The sequence below is a fragment of the Bemisia tabaci genome, chromosome 2 (assembly GCF_918797505.1).
Source record: "Bemisia tabaci chromosome 2, PGI_BMITA_v3".
Lineage (NCBI taxonomy): Eukaryota > Metazoa > Arthropoda > Insecta > Hemiptera > Aleyrodidae > Bemisia > Bemisia tabaci.
The window spans coordinates 40,639,842-40,653,490 of NC_092794.1; the positions used below are offsets into that span (position 1 = coordinate 40,639,842).

A 13,649-nucleotide genomic window follows, 5' to 3' on the forward strand; every position below is an offset into this window, starting at 1 on the left:
TAAAAGCAACACAGCTTGCAGCCTGACGCATTCTTTCAGCACTGCAGGCTAGGCTCTGTTTGCATCAGTGAACAAGAAGCATTACCAAAAGTATTCTTAAAATGATAATGGGGCATTCATCAAAATTTAGCTTGCGCACCAAGATTAAGGTGCGCCTTCTCTTAAATTGCTTCATTGAAGTATATTCACATGATACAGAAGCAGTGGAAGTAGAGCCCGCTCATTAGAACAGAGCCAGCGTTTGCTGAGAAAAATGTCAATCTCTGCTCAGTTCTGAATTGTAGGTTATAATCTTATCAGCTGTTTTTAATGATAAATATATGAGAGTTTCTTTTGATAATAAAAGTCCTAGAAGTGATTCGTAGTGTTCTTTTATTAAAATCAACAATGGTTATGGGCCCAGAACATGAGTTTCGAAAGGCGTTTTCCAGCTCTTAAGTTTTTCTCCGAAAGAATTCCGAATTCTAGGAGTTATATTGTTTTTTTTGTTTTTTTAATGAAAGAAACAAAGTAACGTTTTCCATCATGTGTTTCTGGTGTGACTGGCCCAAAAATATCTGTATGAATTTTTTGTAAAATTCTTGTACTTCTTTTCGATGTCTCCTTTTCAAATGGTAGGCGAGTAAATTTTCCTGTCATGCAACTCTCACATAAGGTCTTAGAGGTCTGTTTGAAATCATTAATAGTTAAGTCTAACCCATCAGCCATATCGTGTCTGATCAATTTCTTTAAATTCTCGTCACTAGGGTGGCCTAACCGCGCATGCCACAAATCAGCCCTGCCTAGTGCACAGAAATGTTTCTCTTGGTTGCCCTTCACATTGGAGAAAATAAGTTTGTACATTCTACCTTGTAAGTTACCCGCGACCAGTAATTTGTTTTTACGCAAAATTTCTACATGATTTTTATGAAAAACAACATTCATACCTGATTTAGTAATTTTAGGTACGGAGAGCAAATTTGCTCTTAAATTTGGAACAAGCAAAACATTTTGAATAGATAATACCTTTCCAGTATCAAGTGTAACAGAAATTGTGCCAATGTGAGATGCAGACAAAGTTTGATCATCCTTCGCAATTGCAATTGAGATGGGAGGATCCAGTTTTTCCAAAGTTGTAAACCACCGTTCATCATTGCACAAATGTTCTGTAGCCCCAGAATCGAGAATCCACGTCATGCCCACTTCTTCCTCATTGTTGAACGCACAAACAGATGAATTGAACGCTACATCTTGACTGGAGTCGCTGTCTTGATCTTCTATATCAGATGAATGTTCTATCAACGTTGATCCATCTTGAGAAAAATGTACTTGATGTTTATGTTTTGATGACGTTGATGAGTTTTTCCTTAGGTAGTGTTGAATCTCAGAAAAATAGAAATAATTAAGAAGAAACGACACTTTTATTGAGGACCATTCACCAAGAATATACCAAGAAAAAACATAAGAAAAGCATAACCTTTCTAGATCTAAAATTTTATCAACAGCTGTTTTTTAGCAAGTATTAAACTTAACATCCTGCCCCCGGCTGATCTATTTGATCAGAACAGGTAATGGACAAAGTTCTGTCACGGCTCGAATAAGTACAGAAGTCGGAGTCTTCACTTTTGCAACCCTAACGTGTCCATCAGTACCAGGATATGTTTTGATGATTCTTCCCAAATTCCAATGAAGTGCAGGTGAATTTCTATTTTTGACAACAACCAAGCTTCCAACTTGAATATGACGATTGCTCGTATGCCATTTGGCACAATACTGCAGACTTTGGAGGTACTCTCTTGACCAGCGACGCCAGAAATGAGACAAGTCCTGCTGGAAGCTTTTGTATGTTTTCAAAACGTTTGATGATTTGAACTTGTGGGAATCAAATTTCGTGGGAAATGACATAATTGCTCTGCCAATTAGAAAATGACCTGGAGTCAATGCTTCATAGTCGTCGGGAGAAGACGACAACGGAGTTAACGGTCGAGAATTCAATGCACCTTCGATTTTCACCACAAGATTGTTTAACTCATGAGCTTGAAACACTCGAGAACGATTCACTTTTTGCAGGGTAGACTTGAAGCTTCGAATGGCGCTTTCCCACAACCCGCCATGATGTGGAGAATTGGGAGGATTAAAATTCCAATCAATGCCATTTTGAGATAAGTACTCTTGCACTTTTGGATCCTTAAACAGGGTGATTAGTTCACTTTTGGCTCCCACAAATGTCTTAGCATTATCAGAAAAAATTGCAGTCGGTAAGCCTCTTCTGGCAGAAAATCTTTCTAATGTCTGAAGGAATTCTTGTGTTGTCAAACTTTCAATAATTTCTAAATGGACTGCTTTTGACACGAAGCAAATGAAAAGAGCAACGTAAACTTTCTTTTTATGAGCGTTTTTGCGGTTACTGGTTCGAACTAGTAAAGGTGCGGTAAAGTCAATACCGATTATTTGAAAAGGTGCATTTACAGTCACTCTAGATGCTGGCAAAGGGGCCATTAACTGTGCGCACGGTTTTGGTTGCGCTCTTCTACACTTTAAGCAAGAGTATACTAATTTCTTGGCCGAGATTGGACCATTGAGGGGCCAAAACCGCTGCCGAATCATTGATAACAACATCTGCGGAGGAGCGTGCATAAGTCGCCTATGTTCCTGCCAGAATAATAACTCGGTGAATCTGTGTTTTGTAGGTAGTAATAGCGGGTGTTTTTCCTCATAGCTTAGTGTCGAATTTTGAAGTCTTCCACCAACTCGTAACAACTTCTCACCATCCAAAAATGGGTGCAATGTCTTGATACTACTGGAACTTTGTAGAATACCGTCTTTCCTTGATAAGTGTGCAATTTCCTCGGGGAATGATTCTTGTTGAATAATCTTTACGCAAATTTTTGTTGCTCCGTCCATCTCCCGCGAAGAAATATTTCCACTTTTTATTTCTGACGGCTTATTAGCGAGACGTGCGCGGATATTATGCACAAATCTGAACATAAAACCAATAATGCGCAATATTTTGTTCAGCGACGAAAATCTATGTAACAAATAATGCAGGTCCGATGAAGTTTGAACTATTGCTCCGAACATTATTTTAATCTCTTTCCTAATTTCTGGAACATCTAGCAAAGATGGAAGTTCAACATTCGTTTTTGGCCACATATTTTCTCTTGAATTGAGATACTCTGGGCCTTGCCACCACAGACTTGAATTTGATAAGTGTTTAGCTGACGCTCCTCTGGTGATCAGATCGGCCGGATTATTCTTAGTGGATACGTGACGCCAGGTTGCTTTCAAAGTTTCCGTGAGTGACTGAATTTTATCTACTCTGTTAGCAACGAAAGCTTGCCACTTGTTAGGTGCATTGCTAATCCAATGTAAAGCAATGGCAGAATCAGACCACATAAATGTGGATGCGGGTTCTATCTGCAAGGCGGAAGTTACTTTTACCATCAACTTGGACAAAAGTAGTGTGGCGGCCAATTCTAGACGTGGTAAAGTCTGTTTCTTTCTAAGAGGCGCAACTCTTGATTTAGCGCAAACTAGTTTTGTGACTCTTTTTGATTTATTCGTGACCGAAACATAAACGCAAGCTCCAAAACCTTTCATAGATGCGTCAGAAAATCCGTGAAATGTTATTGTCTCATCATTTCGAAATATCAACAGATGACGGCTTATCTTTAGATTTTGTAGCTCTTGAAAATCCGATCTCAGCGTTTCCCATTCACTTTGAATCTCAGTAGGTGCTTTCTCATCCCATTTTAATTTTTGTAGCCATACTTGTTGCATGATAAACTTTGCACGAATTACTACAGGGCTAACTAGCCCTAAAGGATCAAAAAGTTTTGACGTTTCTGATAATATCGTTCTTTTTGAATAGCCGTTCTTGGGAGTAGGAGAATTGACCGTTTTGAAAAAGAATTGATCCGTTTTTGGGATCCATCCGATGCCCAGAACCTTAACATCAGTCTCTTCATTGAAATAAAATGGCTCTGTGCGATTACTAGTGTTTTGGAATACGTTTTTCTCATTTGAGGCCCATTTTCTAAGCGGAAAACCTCTTCGAAGCAAAATTTCCTCTACATCATTCTTTAGTTGGATTGCCTCCTTTATTGTTTCTGCTCCTCCTAGATAATCATCTACATAAAATGAACTCAGAATACTTTTTGAAGCAGCTGCATATCTGTGTTTCTGTTGTAAGGCAGCTTCATTTAGCGATCTTATTGCTAGGAAGGGAGCGGGTCCAGTGCCGTATGTGACAGTATTCAGTCGATAAATTTTCACCGGATCAGACCGTTTTTCTCTCCACAAAATTCTTTGTAAGTCACGTTGTGCTTCGTCGATCCATATTTGGCGATACATTTTTGTGATATCCGCAGTCAGTGCAACAGGGTACTCCCGAAATCTCAGTAAAATTTCAAAAAGGGTGTCTTGGATTGTGGGGCCCACATGTAGAATATCATTCAATGATTTGTTGTTTGGCGATGTTTTGGAAGAAGCGTTAAACACTACCCTTAACTTAGTAGTTAAACTACCCTCTCGAAGCACACCTAAATGAGGGATGTAATACGCTGGGTTTGTATCCTCTTCTCCTTCGGGCACTAGACTCATATGGTTTAAGGAAATGTACTCTCGCATGAAGTCAGAGTACAAGGTTCTAAACTTTTCATTTTGGTCCAATTTTCTTTCAAGGTCAAACAGTTTCTTCAACGCTATACTTTTGGAATTGCCCAAAACAATTGGATGTTCTTTCAAAGGTAGTTGCACTATAAACTTTCCATCTTCGGCGTCTCTCAAAGTTTCACAGAATATTTTTTCGCAACTGGACACTTCAGATCGACTTTCTTGAAAGTCGCCATCTTCTATTTCCCAAAATTTCTGTAGATTAGCATCAATTACAGATTGTTTCTCAAATGCGGTGAAAGTCAAAGTTGGTACTATTGGACTAACTTCTAGATTTTCAGTGCAACATCCTCCTACTATCCATCCAAATATGGTTTCTTGTAATGTTGGAAAGTAAGAATCTGCCGAAATTTGATTTTGTAAGAGAGCAGGCCAAAATATTGAAGCTCCCAGAATCATATCAACGGTGCCACCCTCATGGAATGTTGGATCAGCGAGTTTTAAATTTTTTAAACGGGCATTGATCTTTTCCCTCACAAATTCTTCACTAGGAGGAATTGTAATTGGTAAACTATCAATAATATGACATGAAATTTTCAATTGTTTTGACGAAGACAAGGGAACAATGTCAACCGTCTTTTTTTCATATGAATAAGCACTTCCAATTCCTTTTATTTCACATTTTTGAGCTTCAGCGGGTATTTTTAGAGATTTAGAAAAAGTGGCAGATAAAAAATTTAACTGTGAGGCCGAATCTAGCAATGCTTTACATTTAAGCTTTTTATTATTGCATAAGACGTAAACTTGAACTGTTGCTAGTCATATATTTGAGGACGAAGATTGCGATGAACTGTTTGGTTTAGTTTTTGTAGCCTCTTTGTAGCCATGAAGCAGAGAACTGTGTTTTTCATTACACAATCTACATTTGAAATTGCTCGTACATTCACCAGAGTGATCTCGTAGACATAAAATGCATAATTTTTCTGTCTTTACCACGGTAATTTTGTCTGGCAAAGATAGTTTTTTGAATTTTAAGCAGGACCAAATTTTATGGTTTTCATTACAATAGTCACATTTCTTATAATTTTTAGAAGTGGTTTTCGCTACTTTAGATGCTGATTCTTGCTCCCAAAATGCAAAGGAAGCAGCATTCCTCTTTCTGGAGTTAAATGATGTATGCCGCTGATTTGCCAACGTAGAACTTCTCTGGCTTTCATTTGATTCATGACATTTTTTTTCTTCAACAGATTCAATGATTCTTTGACGTCTCTTGAGAAAATCCAGTAATTCGGTTTGAGTCGGAGGGTCAATGGGGTGCGCTACTTTTTCCCAGTCGGCCAAAGTATCTTCATCAAATTTAGAAATTACCACGTAGGCAAGGATAGGGTCCCAACAACAAGTGAGAACATTTGATGCTTTCAAAGAATGCAAAGTTTGGGTGATCCTATTATACATGCTTTCTAAATGGCTTGAATTTAGTTTTCTTGGTTTTCCGTTAGGGAAAATATCATCCATATTTAAGAGGTTTTTAACTTGCTGATATTGCAAAAATTTCCTGTTGTCATAACGATCTGACAACGCTTTTAAGGCCACTTCATAATTTTCTTCAGAAAAATTAATCTGTTTTATAAGAGCGGCTGCTTTACCAGTAACTGATTTTTTTAAATGGGTAAATTTTAATATAGTTGGTATTTTTGTGTTATGTACCAGTGACGTAAACATTTGCTTAAAAGTCTGCCACTGCATGTAGCCTCCAGAGAATTCAGGCAAGTCTACGCGTTTCAAAGAATTGCCGATGTTTGGTGGAGACAGTATTTGAGCACTGGAACTCTCTTGTATCATAATATTTTGATTCAAACTCTTCCAAGTCTGATGTAGTTTGAAGTGAAGGATTAAGCAGTTGGAGTTCAAATCCAACTCGGATAAATTGGCTAAGGAATCCTTTTGAGTCTTCAAACCTAGCCTCAATGATCTGCACATTGGGGGCATCACTATTTACGACTGTTGCAAAGCGATCGAGCTGAAATATCAGTTGATTCTTTGTTGCGAGAAGTGCATTTTTCCGTAAGTCATCCATTGTCGGTGAGTGTTAAATCACTCAGCTGATACAGCAAAGATTCAAATTCAAAAGATGGTTGTTAGATTTCGGTTTGTTGACTATTGACTTCTTGAGTCAACCTCAAACTCAAATGCACCGATGCCGCTTTGTCACTGACACCAAAAGTACAAATTTGAAATCAGTAAGATTATATATCAATACTGACAAATTAAACGACTCAATTGGCAAGATTAGATATCAATAACAATGAGGTTATTTTTCTCAGTCGGCAGGATTAAATATCGATACCGAGGAGAATGGAACTTTAATTCGGCAAGATTAAATATCAATACCGATTATATTCCTTTGTTTTGATGAGAAGCTTGAAGTTCCACCAAAACGTCGACTGATCAGGTCGAATAAAATTTAGACACGGCAATTCCAATGTCTTTCAAGGTTGGGTACCCAGCGCGCAGATTGCAACCAATACAGGAATGCAATTTCAACAAAAACTCAAACAAAACTCATAACTTGACTTCTTTCTTCTGCATCACGTCGGGGTCACCAAATGTTGAATCTCAGAAAAATAGAAATAATTAAGAAGAAACGACACTTTTATTGAGGACCATTCACCAAGAATATACCAAGAAAAAACATAAGAAAAGCATAACCTTTCTAGATCTAAAATTTTATCAACAGCTGTTTTTTAGCAAGTATTAAACTTAACAGGTAGCAATCCGCCCATTTGTGACCTTTTTTCTTGCAAAAACCACATTTGTACACGTTTCCTTTACTCTGAAAAGCCGCCTCTCTCGAACAGGAAGGTCCATTTGTCTCTGACATTTTTAGTTCGAAATTAAGTTCGACGAGTCCTCGGTAAAGAAACAGTTTTTAAAACCGATAAAAGCAACCGAGGAAGAGAAAGATAACAAAGGTTCTATAGAAATGAAGGAAATTGAAGGAAAGATGCACAACGTTAAAATACCGATAGAAGATTTTGCTGTATTTGCGTTCCAAGCAGCAAATATAATTCACAATGTACCAGAAAATTATAATCAAGCGATGAACTCACCCGATAAAGATAAATGGATGGCTGCGATGGAAGAAGAGATGCATTCTATGGCTGAAAACAAGACGTGGACCGTCATAGATAAGCCACAGGGTAGACATATAATAGGTAAGAAATGGGTGTTCACCATAAAAACCGATGAATTAGGTAACATACAAAGATATAAGGCTAGGCTAGTGGCTAAGGGTTATTCACAAATACATGGAGTAGACTATGATGAAATCTTTTCTCCAGTAGTAAAATTGCAAACTGTTCGAACACTTTTAAGTGTAGCTAATGACAGAAACTATGAACTACATAGCATGGATGTTAAAACTGCGTTTTTAAATGGATTCATTGACGAAGAAATTTATATGGAACAACCATTAGGTTTTACTGATGGTGACACAAATCTTGTTTGTAAATTAAATCGTTCTATCTACGGTCTAAAGCAAGCTTCCCGGAAATGGAATGAACGGCTTCATCAATTTTTAAAAGGTCAGAATTTTCAAAGATCTCTGCTTGACCCTTGTTTGTATTTTATCATTACTACAGACTACGAATTTTTCTTGCTAGTTTATGTTGACGATATAATCTTAGCTTGTAATCGTCTAAAAGTGACGGAAGACTTCAAACATGTTCTGAGTTCAGAATTCAAAATGACGGATTTCGGGGAATTGAAAAATTTCCTTGGGCTACATATTGTCAGAAATAGAAGGGATAAAATTATGACAATCAATCAACATAAATATCTGCTCAGTATTTTAGTTAAATATGGAATGAAATACTGTAAGCCCATAAAAACGCCGATAGAGGTAAAAATAAATTTAGGCAAAGAATTAGACAAGGAAGAAACTGATAAGCCTTACAGAGAGTTGTTGGGATCACTTATGTACTTATTGCTAGGCTCTCGCCCAGATTTGAGCTTCCCTTTAAACTATCTCAGTAGATTTCAGAGTCATCCCACAATTTTGCACTGGCATCATTTGACTCGTGTCTTGAGGTATTTGAAAAATACGGAAAATTATGAATTAATTTACAAACAAAATGATGCTACACCCTTAACAGGTTATGCAGACTCCGATTGGGGTAATGATAAAATAGACCGGCGCTCAACTTCCGGATATATTTTTTTCTCTCTTGGAAATTGCGTTTCATGGGCGACCAAGAAACAAACAACAGTGGCTCTGTCATCAACAGAAGCTGAATATGTTGCTTTATGCACAGCAACTAGTGAAGGTTTGTGGCTAAAAGGTCTAATGAATTCTTTTAAAATACCAGTTGAAAAAGTCATTGTAAAAGAAGACAATCAATCATGTATAAATGCTGCTAAAAATCCAATTAGTCATGGACGGATGAAACATATTGACATCAAATATAATTTTATTCGTGAATTGGTAGAGAACAAAACAGTTGTAATCGAGTATGTGCCAACAAATGCGCAAATAGCTGATATTTTGACAAAGGGAATCCCAACCCCACAATTCGAGAACTTAAGATCAAAATTAGGGGTTGACCTTCAGGGGGGATAATTGTGTCAAAATTAATTGTGTCAAAATCGTCGGTTTTTTTTTTCGCGAAATTAGCTGCGCCTTATCTACACCTGATTGCGATTAAGGGGTGGATTGTAGGTTATAATCTTATCAGCTGTTTTTAATGATAAATATATGAGAGTGTCTTTTGATAATAAAAGTCATAAAAGTGATTCGTAGTGTTCTTTTATTACAATCAACATGAATCAGCACTACTTAACAGGTTAATTCATGCAGTCAGATTGCACTATAGGTACTGATGGGTGGTGACATAAACAATACTTGACTTTAGTCTCAATTTGTGATGGCTTTTGTTCTAAGCCTATAACCGCGAATAATGCCCTTGATGAGAGTTAGGTAATCAATGCCTATTTCATGATGGGTGTAAATCTATCGGTCTATCATGTTCTGTGTTCAGTCATTTTCTCACGTTAAATCTAGTGTACTTCGGTGTGGTTTCTCCTTGAAATGGCAGCTCTTTGAGTAGAAAAAAATTAAGGTGATATGTCATATTCTGGGGTGTTAAAACTGGCGTGCAATATATCGCAATGATCAAGTCAAATATTTCGGCAGATTTTGGGTTCTTAGCCAAAAAATAACAACAGCCCCTGGGCATGAGCCTTAAAAATAACTCAATCCATAAAATCGGCCAAATTCAGAGAAATGAAAGCAGGATCCTTTTTGGAGAGAACTTGGCATTGAATACAGTTATTGCTAACTCCATTGAATGCAAGGTTTTTTTTCAAAAAAGATCTTGCTTTAAATTCTCTGAATGTTGCCAATATTTTGGTTTAGAATGATTCTTCGTGCGCAGGGGCAACTGTTCTGTTTTCGGGCGAAAAATTCGAGACGTGCCAAGATACTTGATTTAATCAATGCAATATTTCGCAGTCTAGTTTAACCACCCCAGAAACCATGACAAATAACATCAATTTGAGCATTTTCACAATCCTAGAGGTAGAGAGAATGAAATACTTAAGTACCTTAAGCAGATTGCTCAATGTACCTGGACACAGCTAAGAGAAGACACAGATTAAGTGATCGCTTTGACGATAACCATGAGTTTCTGTTTTCTTCATTACTCAGGCGAGTATGGTTTTAATGGAAATGTAGGCTGAGATTGACTTCTGATATGGCTAGAATTTGGGGAGAGGACTGGCCTACAAATTCCTAATACATCTTTTATAGGTATAAAATATAAATTTATACCTATAATATATGTAGAATATATAGCGCAAACTAATATAATCTTTATACCTATAATATAGGTATTATAGGTATAAAATAGGTATATATATTTATAATATAAGTATAAAACATCTATAAAATATTATATATATGTATATTATGAGTATAATATAGGGAAGTTGTGCTACTAGGGTTCCCTTGCGACACCCTCTCTGCTCTTCACACAAAATTTTCCACTTAGCTACATGTCTCCCAATTAATCGGATTACAATGGATGTGATGACTTTATAGAGCGTGGAGAGACATGTAATCGGTCTTTACTCAGATGGGTCCTTCGAATCGCCTCCTTTGTGCTTTGCAAACGTCACTCCTTCAGTCAGAAATATTGGCATTTTGTCAGGATGAGTAATAATATCTTGAATGCTTCTTGAAAGCTGCGTATGCACACATGTTAACTTTTTCAGCCAGAAATTGTGCACTTTGTATGGTCTGGGAGCCTTCCAGTTATGACTATGCAGAGTTGCTCTCCGCACATCTTCCTTAGTGATTTCAACCTCACCTTTATGTGTAATGTGGGCATGACGCACTGTTTCCTGCTCAATCCAAGGAGCTGTGCTATTATGCTCCTTGGCCTCTGACCAGATGGATCGCCAAAATCGCGTTACATCATCTCTCGATGGTATTTCTTCGGGGGCGTTCCTCACATCCGCGGCGTTTCCCATCCTCCGATAGAAGGCTCTCTCATTACGCTGAAACAGAACGTTATCTAAATGGCGCTGGTATGATTTTTTATATCTTCTGAGTCGGGCAGCTTGAACTTTTAACTTCTGCATTAGTGTATCAAGATGGGTTAAAAGGTTTTCCTCATTCCCATGGGCCATCTTCGCCCTTACCCTCTTAGAGGCATTCCCCTTGACACACTGGGTGACTCTCCCAATCTCCTGCCTTCGGTTGGCCACTTTCCTTTCAATCCTAAGCTGCCATCTTGGTGCATTCAGTTTGATTTCCCTACGCCCATGATTAGTTGGGCCTTTGACGGCTTGTGTTATCGCCTGAGCTGCACAATAGATGATGCAATGAACCTCCTCTAGCGTTGATTCTTCACGAATGTATGCTGGTATAATTCGGTTCATCCTCTCAATACACGCGAACAACTGAGGAGTGTAAGGAAGTTTTGGCAGTGACTGTCTAAGATTTAGACTGACTCCTTGCCATTTGATCATTTCAGCAAAAGGTAAATGCAACCTCTAGCGTATCAGCTTTGATAACGTTCTCGTCAGCAGTATCAGTTGCACACTCACGATGCCTTCATCAGTGTGTAATTCCGGTACAATGTCTCGCTGTTCTACTGGACCGTCTGCGCAAGAAACTGACGCTGGATTAGCCTCTTATACGTTTACTTCGTCTTCACATTCTCCGCGAGAAATTTAAAGTTGGACTACATCTTTGATACTCTGCAGATCATCAGTAGACATTTTACAAGACTTCAGTATCACTCGCTTTTGGTCCATTAGGCGCTGTTCTGAGACATTTTCGCAGTCAGGGAACTTACCAAGAAAAAGTTTCCGCATTTCCGCCCTGTATCCAGGAATCGATCCATGTTAGACGCGAGGTAATAACAACGCATGACGTGTTGATACATACTTAGAGTCCAAGTCATGCGTTGCCTAAGTTTCCCTGCTTTAGTGGTCGTCGGCTGACTAGTCGACTACACACTTGGAGCAGGGTTGGTGTTGTTGGTTGGCCGTCGTGCCATACACTGGGACGATCCACGACCATCTTCGTTCCCAGCGTGGGGACTATTATGCGTGCCGTGTTCCCCAACCCTTGACGCGACCGAGGCTCTTCTTTTATCGTCTTGTGCAAGAAGGTCACTGAACTTTTGAAACGGCGGCAAAAATGCGAATGGCGATGGTGGATGCGGATTTTCCGTTACTTTTCCGCCACCATTTTGACGATAATCAGTGTTTCAAAAATCTAATGAAAATTTAATTTTTTTCGAGCCAAAACCCACCAGAGTATTGACTTTTGTGCAAATCCATCGGTAAGCAGCCGTGATATGGATTTTCCGTTCTCGTGCCGAAATACCCCCGGATACCAAGTCTCATACAAATCCGACGAGAAGCAGCCTAAATATCCACTTCCCGCTCTAAGCCGCCATTTTAACCGCCGCCATTTTGAAAAGGACTGACATTTCTGGAAAACTAATGCCAGAATCGTTTTTCTCATCCCGAAAAACTCTAGGACAATGAGTTTCAGACCAATCCGACGATAGAAAAACGGAAATGCCAAATTTCCGCCATTTTGAACTTTGACCGCGGCCGCCATTTTGTCAAAAATCAACATTTTGACCTGCGGTTTGCGCCAAAAATTTTCTTTTTTAATTATCTTTCAAATGAGGTATCACAAAAGGGGAGTTGCTATTTGAAAAAAAAGTTAGCCCCCCTCCCCTTAGGTGGGGGGGGGGCGCCCTCCAAAACTGTAGGGGGACCAATAAGTTGCTACCTTAAACCGAGGAAAATTCCAAAAGTTTCAAACTCCTATCTCAATTAGGAAAAAAGTTAAAAGGGTAGTAGGTGACTTTTGGATAACCCTGTATGATCTCTGCATTTAATTTTTATCTTACCAAAACAATGACAATGAAATCTTCATATTCTACAAGGAAGATACTTTCGGGTCACTCTGCCGAGTGAAAAATAAATCAAAGCCCTTTGCAGTAAAATGATTAACGGCCTCCTTTTTTAAAATTTAAATCAACTCACTAACGCAAAATATAAGTCATAGATACCTCCACGATTCGGGGTTAGTATTGCTTACCCTGTGACGCAAAGCTTAGGCACGGCCGGATCAGCGCTCTGGGGCCCAAGGTGCTGTTTAATAGAAGTTCCAAATCCCAAAATTTAAGGGGCCCATTATATAAAAATTCCAGGCTTAGAGTATCTCTCAACCTCTCTTTCAGACTCCAAATATTCAAAGTCCCGAAGAGACTTTTTGGTGTCATCGACTTTTCACATAAAGTTGGTTCAGACGAGCCTTGCGTGGCGTATTTCGAGTACCTAATTAAAATTAAAAAAAAAAAAAAAAAAAAAGTTAGGAGCAATATTTAAGCGTCCCGAGAGGAGTTGAAAAGTGAATGAATTTTCATACGATTTTATGTGTTTTTTACCAATTAAGTTGAATAACATAACGCTAGTACTGACCCCCTCTCCCCTTGTTCGCTTCCAAAACGCTAATTTTTTTTCTCTTTCTC

The 13,649-nt window shown here is 38.4% G+C and overlaps 1 protein-coding gene across 1 annotated transcript in view; it reads left to right on the forward strand.

Annotated features, from left to right (window-relative positions):
* Positions 1 to 13,649, forward strand: part of LOC109037293 (dynein beta chain, ciliary) — a 684,333-nt gene that overhangs the window by 592,444 nt on the left and 78,240 nt on the right. The gene's annotated exons all lie outside the window — the stretch shown is intronic.